The 9,500-nt window shown below is 42.8% G+C and overlaps 1 pseudogene; it reads right to left on the reverse strand.

Moving 5' to 3' along the window:
• Nucleotides 1-6,798: 6,798 nt before the first annotated feature.
• The window catches only part of LOC103275773, a 6,644-nt pseudogene continuing 3,942 nt past the window's right edge, over nt 6,799-9,500 (reverse strand).

Genomic DNA, 9,500 nt, shown 5'->3' on the forward strand with positions numbered 1-9,500 from the left:
TGACAGCCTCCATCCCCCCACCCTAATCTTCCAGCAAATTTCCAGAATAATTTTCTCTAGTGGGTAGGTATACCAGTAGAGAATCATTGACCTAGGCGATCGCCTCCGGTCCTGGGATTTAAATTCACTGATGCCTTCCAAACTATTTGTTCAGCTTCATCCTCTCTCCTGATATACACATATATATTGTTTCTACTTGATATCTCTATTTACATCACTAACCGGCATGTCAAAATTTACATGTCAAAACCAAAACCTTAAGTCTACTCCCCAACACATACACCTCTACCCTTCTCTTCTCCCAGGTTTATTTTAGTTTAGTAGATAGCAACTTAATCCTAGTTGTTCAAGTCAAAAGTATTAGGCTCATTCCTGAGACCTCTCTTTTTCTCATGCCCCACATCGGGCTGTACATTAAAAACACACTCCAGTCTGATCCCTTCTTTTTTTGAGACAAGGTCTTACTCTCTTGCCTAGGCTGGAGTACAATGGCAAGACCATGGCTCATCGCAGCCTTGACCTTCTGGACTTAGGCAAGCCTTCCGCCTTAGCCTCTCGACTAGTTGGGACTACAGACATGCCACCATGCTGGCTAATGTTTTTTATTATTTCTTTTATAGAGAAGGTCTCTCTATGTTGCCTAGACTGGTCTTGAACTCCTGGGCTCAAGCAATCTTCCCACCTCAGTCTCCTAAAGTACTGAGATTACAGGCATGAGCCACTGTGCTCAGCAATAGTCTGATCTTTTTTTTTTTAGCATCCCCACCATCAGTATCACCATATCCCTGGTCCAAGTTATTATCATCTCTCCCTGAATGGCTACAACAGCCTCCAAAGTGTTCACTCTGCTTCCACTCTGGTTCCTACTTTCTATTTGCAAAATAACAGCCAGTGTGATTATTTTCATTTTGTTTATTTATTTTTGAGTTGAAGTCTCACTCTGTTGCCCAAGTTGGAGGGCAGTGGCATGCTCATGGTCAACACAGCCTTGACCTGCCAGGCTCCTGCGATCCTTCCACCTCAGCCTTCCAAGTTGCTGGACTATAGGTGTGCACCACCATGCCCAGCTAATTTTTTGACTTATTGTAGAGATGAGCTCTGCCCAGGCTGGTTTCGAACCTGTGGGCTCAGGCAATCCTCTCACCTCGGCCTCCCAAAATGCTGGGATTATAGGCGTGAGCCAATGCACCTGGCCAGTGTGATTATTTTTTAAAATGTGAATTTGATCATATCATGCCTCTACTCCAAACCCTGCAATGGGTCCCCAACTCACTAGAGTTACAGCCAAAGCCTTTGCCATAGTTGCTTAAGCTCTAGGTCACCTATTTCTCTTCTCTCTCTGAGCTTGATTTTATTAGCCTAAATATCTCTTGAATCTGTCTACTTCCCCATAGTCCTCACTGCCACCATCCTGGTTTAGATCATTATTGTCTCTGGTCTGGGTCAGCCTCTTCAAAATCTCCTTGGTCTTCATCTTGCCTGCTTAAATCTGTTCTCCACACTGCAGCCACACAGATTTTTCTAAAAAAAGATGTGACCATGAGCCTCCCTCTACTTTTTTTTTTTTTTTGAGTCGAAGTCTTAATCTGTTGTCCAGGCTTGAGTGCAGTGACACGTTCATGGCCACCACAGCCTTGACCTGCTGGGCTCAGGTGATCCTTTCAGCCTCAGTCTTTCAAGTAGCTAGAACTACAGGCATGTACCACCATGCCCGGCTAATTTAAAAAAAAAAATTTATTGTAGAGATGAGGTCTCACCAAGTTGCCCAGGCTGGTCTCGAACCCGTGGGCTCAGGCAATCCTCTCACCTCGACCTCCCAAAGTGCTGGGATTATAAGCGTGAGCCACTGCACTCGGCCAAGTCTCCCTCTACTTAATACTTGTCATCAATTCCCCATTGTCCAGAGGATAAAGTCCAAACACTTTACCATGGCATCTCTACCCATCTGTTCTGCTCCTTTCTGTTATATGAGACAGAGTATGCTTCTATCTTAGGCCAATCTTTCGACTTGTGCACCAGAATCTATCTATCTTCTCTCCCTTGGTTAAGGGCACTGTTTCTGAAATTACTGTTTTTTTCTGCAACACCAGTTTTTCCCATGCTACTGAACTATTTTCATCAGCACAAATCGTGCCATATTTTTTTGTATCTCTCATATTAAAAAAAAAAAGAAAGCTTATCTCTAGGTACTGCTCCATTTCTCTGCTCCCATTACAGCACTCCCTCTGGCTAGGGAAGTCAGTCATGATCACTTAAGGTGCTGTTGGCTAAAAACTAAGGGAACATAGAATGGGGAGTGGAAAAAGTAAGTTATAAATTCTGACTGTGGTCATGTATCCTGATACAGAAATAGAGAGTGTTACAACTATGCATATTTTTGTTTTTACTTTGTTATACATATATTAACCAATTTTTTCTCTCTTCCTTTCTTTGTTGTCTTATACAAGACTAATCAAAAAATTAGTCAAGCGTGGTAGCACACACCTGTAGTTCTGGCTACTTGGAAGGCTGAAGTGGAAGGATCACTGGAGCCCAGCAAGTCAATGCTGGATGGCCATGAGAGTGCCACCGTACTCCAGCCTGGGCAATACAGTGAGACTCCAACTCAAAAAAACAAAAAAAAAGAGGAAATTTGGACAAACAGAGAAACACCAGGGTTGTGTACACATAGAGGAAAGGTCATGTAGACAGTGAGAAAGTGGCTGTCTACAAACCAATAAGAAGTATTGGTGGTGGTTAACTGTGATTTAGTCCTTCACTCACGTGATACTAAGTAGGATTGCGACTCACCTAGAAGAAATAACATCATCCTGAGATGGATAGAGTGATGATGGGACTTTTTGTCTTCTTTTCTGGTGAGAGGGTGAACATACTTGTCAGCTTGCAAGGGCTGCAGTAATAAATACCACAGACACAAATGTCTGTGGCTTAAACAACAGACCTTTATTTTTCTCACTGTTCTAGAAGTTAGAAGTCTAAGATCAAGATGTCAGCAGGTTTGGTTTCTCCTGAGGACTCTCTTCTTGGTTTGTAGACAGCCACTTTCTCACTGTCTACATGACCTTTCCTCTATGTGTACACAACCCTGGTGTTTCTCTGTTTGTCCAAATTTCCTCTTTTTTTTGTTTTTTTGAGTTGGAGTCTCACTGTATTGCCCAGGCTGGAGTACGGTGGCACTCTCATGGCCATCCAGCATTGACTTGCTGGGCTCCAGTGATCCTTCCACTTCAGCCTTCCAAGTAGCCAGAACTACAGGTGTGTGCTACCACGCTTGACTAATTTTTTGATTTATTGTAGAGACGAGGTCTTGCCAAGTTGCCAGGCTGGTCTCAAACCTGCAGGCTCAGGCAATTCACTCACCTCGGCCTCCCTGAGTGCTGGGATTACAGGTTGAGTCACAGAACCCAGCCCAAAATTTCCTCTTCTTACAAGGGCACCAGTCAGACTGTGTTAGAGGCCATCCTGACTGCCTAATTTTAACTTAATTACCTCTTTAAAGGCCCTATCTCCAAATACAGCCACATTCTGAGGTACTGGGTGGTAAGATTTCAACATATGAATTTTGAGAGAAGACAGTTTAGCTCTATTTATATGAGGGATAATTGCATATCAGGCAGAAACAAGATGTTGTTATTGTTGTTTGAAAGTTAAACCTGAAGCCAGGTTTATATGTCTATAATCCCAGTACTACTGGAGGCTGAGGTGAGAGGATTGCCTGAGCCCATGGGTTCGAGACCAGTCTGGGCAACTTAGTGAGACCATCTCTACAATAAATCAAAACATTAGCCAGGCATGGTGGCACATGCCTGTAATTCCAGCTACTTGGAAGGCTGAGGTGGAAGGATCGCCTGAGCCCAGCAGGTTGAGGCTGCGGTGGTTGGGAGCGTGCTGCTGCCTTCCAGCCTGGTTGACAGAGTGAGAGTCCAACTCAATAAAAAAAAAAAAAAAAAGTTAAACCTGGACAAAAGAGTGTATATGGATTTCACCGACTAGCGACACACATAGACAATAGCAGATGATTGGCATTTCAGCACTATTTTTACTTTCTTCTATGCTCTCCCCTATATTTTGAGGGCTAGAAGCCTCAGAACTACATTTTCCAGACTCTCTAGACAGTAGGCTTCTAGGCTGTGTGCTGCAAATAAGAGGTGCTCATATGAGATTTGGAAGGCAGAAGAAAAATAGAAATTTTTATTGTTCTATCAGTAGTGAATAGGCATAGGGCTTCAGCAGACAGTAGATGGGGGCTTGGGGTGCAGTTTCTAGGCATTCCCCTATGAATCATCCACTTTGATGCACCCAGCAGATGAGTTCATTTGTGGTGCTTCCTTGTGATTCCTGTACTTCCTGATTCTCTAAACATTAGCAGCTGTATTTTTGGCTACAGGATTATTTGCAAAATACTTTCAAATTTAGATATTATTATTACTAAGTCTTCTTCCTCTTTCACAGTTATACAGGCATAGGAGCCCTGCTGGACAGTCCAAGTTGGAGTACCATAGGCATGGAACTGCTTTCTCATAAGTTTTTATAACATCCTCAAGGCTTAGGTTTTAACACTCTTCCCAAGGAAACTCTGCAATAGGTGGGTGGTTTCGGGACTTAGAAGGTGATGATGTTTGAGCCACAGACATCTGTGCCTGTGGTATTTATTATAGCAGACCTCACAGAATAAGACAAGTGTGTTCATCCTCTCACCAAGAAGGAAGAAACAAAGTCCCATCAGTCACTATATCCAACTCAGAGTGGTGTTAATTCTTTTAGTTGAGTCACAACCCTACTCAGTATCCTGTGAGTAAAACTTAGGATCAGGAGACCTTAGTTCCAAGGCCCAGTCTTACTATGTAATTGATACATCAAGGGCCAACTCCTGACTTCTTGGGTCTTGGTTTCCCTATGTATAAAATAGGATTAAGGAGAAGAAAACAATTGTGAATAATAGCTAACACTTACATACTGCATTCTATGTTTCAGTCTTTATTCTGATAACTTTTCAAAAAATCCATTCATTTAATCATCACAAAAACTTCATGAGAAAGGTACTATTATATTACTGTCTTGTACTTGGGGAAATGGATATTAATAAACTTACCCAGTCACCTAGGCAGTCTGTGTCTACACTGGGATCTTTAACCATTAAACTGTATGGCCTCTTGTTACATGAAAATGTATAATAAATTGGTATTGATTTATGATTTGGAAATGACTGGCTCAAGATGTGGTGATCTCTACCTCAAGTTTTTTGGACTCCTCAAACAAAGTAGATATTCATTGGGACCAGGAACTAAAGACATCCAGAATCTCTTTCTATTTCTTTGTTTTGTGTGCCATTCTTCATCTCCCTGCATAACACTTTGAGTTGGAGTCTCACTCTGTCGCCTAGACTGGAGTGCAGTGGCACGCTCCCGGCCACCACAGCCTCGACTTGCTGGGCTCCGGCGATCCTTCCGCCTCAGCCTTCCAAGTAGCCGGAACTACAGGCGCGTGCTACCACACTCGGCTAGTTTTTTTTTATTTATTGTAGAGATGAGGTTTTGCCAAGTTGCCCAGGCGGGTCTTGAACCCTCGGGCTCAGGCAATCCACACACCTTGGCCTGGCAACACTCCTCAGCTTCTAATTCCACATGGCAAGTAGAAGATGGCCAACCCACAACCCCTAAGTATGTATCTCTTCTGTTCAACCTTTTTAGATTGAACTGGTTACTCCTGATTCTACTACTAATGAGAGAGAGAGAGAGAGAGAGAGAGAGAGAGAGAGACAGAGAGAGAGAGAGAGAGAGAGAGAGAGAGAGAGAGAATATCAAGATCTTATTAGTCCAGCTAGAATCGAGGAGCGATGGCTGTTCCAATCAACTGTGGCCACAAAGACAGAGTCATGTTGCACACACTTGGTATGGTATGTAGGACTGCCCACTTGGGGGTAAAACAGGCAGACACCTCAGGAGGTGGATACTTTAACTGTCTTGACTATAGAGATATTATACAACCTATACTGTTTTTTCCACCTGCTGAAGGACAGTAATGTGTCTCTCCTTATGGAGTAGAAACCTATTTCTACTTCAAACCTGGCAGCTAGCCTCAACCATCCAAGGACAGCTTAGCTATGGTGGAAGAGCCCTGCACCAGCAAATCTGAAGTCCTGGGATCAACTTCCAGTCCACAACTTACTAGCTGTGTAACCTCGGGAAAGTTATATAACCTCTCTGATTCTCTGTGTGCACAGTGCAAAAAAATCAGAAATTGCAAACAATTGTAACTGGAAAAAGAAACCCACATTCTTTGTCCCCTTCTTTCTCCCTTTCTTTAGGCTTCTTTTTATGTAATACGTACAAGCACAGACTGGAGAAGTCTAAGGATTTAGTTTCAAAGCTTTGGCAGTACCTTTGTGTCTTTGTGTAGAAAAGGGAGAAGCCATTTAAGAGGTACCTGACTCCAGTAGGCTTGCTCATTATTCCCAGTAGGCCTAAGAGAACACAGATTGAAAGGTCAAGGATCAAAGAAATAAAAAAAACCCGTTCTGTGTTGCAAAGAGAAGTATAACTCCATTGTGAGAGAGGCAGCTTTGCAAATTACAGGGGTACAGGGAGTGAGGTCGCTATGGCAGGAACAATTCATGAAACTCGAGTGGAGGATTGTATAACCCTCCAGGGAAAGGTAGGTGGAGATGTAATATAGGACAAGTATGGGAGGGGTGGGTTTCCCTTCCTATTCTGACACAGCCAGTGGCAGCAGGGCAACCTCTATCCCACAGGGCCCTTTGGTACAAGTTATAAAAAGGTACCCCCACTTGGGCATGTCTCACAGCTTGGTGAAAAGAGTGTGGGCCGGGTGCCGTGGGCACTGCACAACTTCCAAGGCTATGCTCAGTGGCCGTGAATGGCAGCCCTCATTGTAGACATGTGGGCTGCAAAAGAACATCTGCCTACTGGGGGAGACTTAAAGGAAGACAGAACGAGGGCAATTGCAAGGACTCTCCCCATCTCCAGACACACATTATGGAATGAGAGGAGGGACCAAACATACAGCTTTTAAGTATAGCCAACTCTCTACCGTCTGGGATTACTTTAAAATGCCTCTGACCGCCAATCCCAAGCCCCATGGAGGAAATCCATCTCCTCTTGAAGGATCCTATGAATTCTCAGGGAATACATTTTCATGCCATCCTTCCAGTTTTCTGACTCCTTCCACATATGTGATCTCATTTCTTTCAACGAATTTTACAGATCGTACTTGTACTAAGCATTTATTTGGGTAGTAGGTATTATAAAAGATTTGGGGGTGGGGGCAGGGAGAAGATGAAATGATTAAATTGAAATGATGAACAACTGAACTTTGTATAAAGGACAATGTTAATCTTCTTTTTTTTTTTTTTTTTTTTTGGAGTTGGAGTCTCACTCTGTCGCCCAGACTGGAGTGCAGTGGCCGGTCCCGGCCACCGCAGCCTCGACCTGCTGGGCTCCGGTGATCCTTCCGCCTCAGCCTTCCAAGTAGCCGGAATTACAGGCGTGCGCTACCACGGCTGGCTGATTTTTTGATTGATTGTAGAGATGAGGTCTCGCTGCCTAGCCTGGTCAAGAACCTGCGGGCTCAGCCAATCCACTCACCTCAGCCTCCCAAAGGCACGGGATTACAGACTGAGCCACCGAGCCTGGCTGGCAATGCTAATCTTAAAATTCTTTTCAGTTAGCTTCCCATTCTGGAGGTTTCTCAATAATGTTTAACCCTATGTACACCTAATCTTTCAGAATTTTGCTGGCTTCCCTCACTTCCCTTCCTAGCTCCTCTTCCCTCTACAACAGTCCTCTACACTTTAAATTTGTTTTCCTCTATTATGCAGAGAAACTTAGCTCTCTCCAATTATGAACCTCCAACTTGGATATCTAAACCCATCAAGGCCAGGCATGGTGGTTCACAGTTGTAATCCCAGCACTTTGGGAGGCTGAGGCAGGAGAATTGCTTGAGCCCAGGAGTTCCAGACTAGCCTAGGCAACATAGTAGGACCATGTCTCTACAAAAATAATAATACTAATAGCAAAAGCCAGGTGCAGTGGCTTATGCTTGTAATTCCAGCACATTGGGAGGCAGAGGCAAGAGGATTACTTGAGTCCAGGGTTTGAGACCAGCCTGGGCAACTTGGTGAGACCTCATCTCTACAATAAAAAAAAATAAAATAAAATAGCCGGGCGTGGTGGCACACATCTGTGGTTTCAGCTACTTGGAAGGTTGAGGCAGAAAGATCACCTGAGCCCAGCAGGTTGAGTCTGTGGTGGCAGTGAGTGTGCCACTGCACTTCAGTCTGAGCAACAGAGTGGGACTACTACTCAAAAAAAAAAAAAAAATCAAAAAATTACCTGGGCATGGTAGTGTGTGCCAGGAGTCCCATCCACTTGGGCAGCTGAGATGTAAGGGTCACCTGAGCCCAGGAACTTGAGGCTGTGTTGAGCTGTGATTGTGCCACCGCACTCCATCTTAGGTGACAGAGTGAGACTCTGACTCTAAATAAATAAATAAATAAATCCATCAAGTAAGGTCTCATGTTTAATGGAATTCATTCTCCTTTTAATATCACTACATATGATACAGTTGTAAGAACCTAGGGGAAAAATGTTGACTTTATTCAACCATACAATTTGCTGGGAAATTCCTGGGTTATGTGATACTGAATAAATAAAAAGGAAGCATAGAATATTAGCTAAAGCAAAAAGCAGAGTCACTTTCAACCAGACTGGAAAATTGAGTTGTCACACTGACTTTCACAGAAATATGCAATGTTCTGTATATTTAGTGTGGAAAAACATTAGGCCAGACAGATGACAAAAAATTAACTGATCACAACAAAAGTTATGAAAATGTATTAAATAACTATAAATTATTATTAAAAACTAACCTTTAACTGACCACTACAAATAAAAAGCAGTTAACTAACTCTATCTTAAAAAACAAAACACCACAATCAACCATCTTACAAAACCTAACATATATAAATAATTTATCTCTTACAAGACTCAAAATATATTACATAAATAATTTCCCTCTTAAAAAGTTCTCATCTATCACATAATTTCCCCAACACAACACAAAATTCCCCAGCACAGCCCAATAAAAATTTCCTCTAACCCCTGTCTGTCTATAGACAACAAACAGCCTCTCTCTACCACTCTGCTTATTATACTCTTCACAACATACCTTCTCTTAAATAAATCCATCTTTCTAAATCCATAACTGTCTTAGCCAATTCATTTTACCAACCCACATCTCCGACCTCACCTAGTCATACACACAACATCTAGTTTAATCAGGAACATATTGATCTTTTATTAACTTGATTTCTAAGTAGAAATTAAGATCTCTATATAATGACATCTTCAATTTGCTAGTCTCTGATGTATGGGAGAGATGAAGTTGAGTTTTTTTTTTTTTTTTTTTTTTGAGTTGGAGTCTCACTGTGTAGCCCAGACTGGAGTGCAGTGGCCGCTCCCGGCCACCGCAGCCTCGACCTG

This window comes from Carlito syrichta, unplaced genomic scaffold (genome assembly GCF_000164805.1).
Source record: "Carlito syrichta isolate Samal-C Ts95f unplaced genomic scaffold, Tarsius_syrichta-2.0.1 Scaffold315709, whole genome shotgun sequence".
Lineage (NCBI taxonomy): Eukaryota > Metazoa > Chordata > Mammalia > Primates > Tarsiidae > Carlito > Carlito syrichta.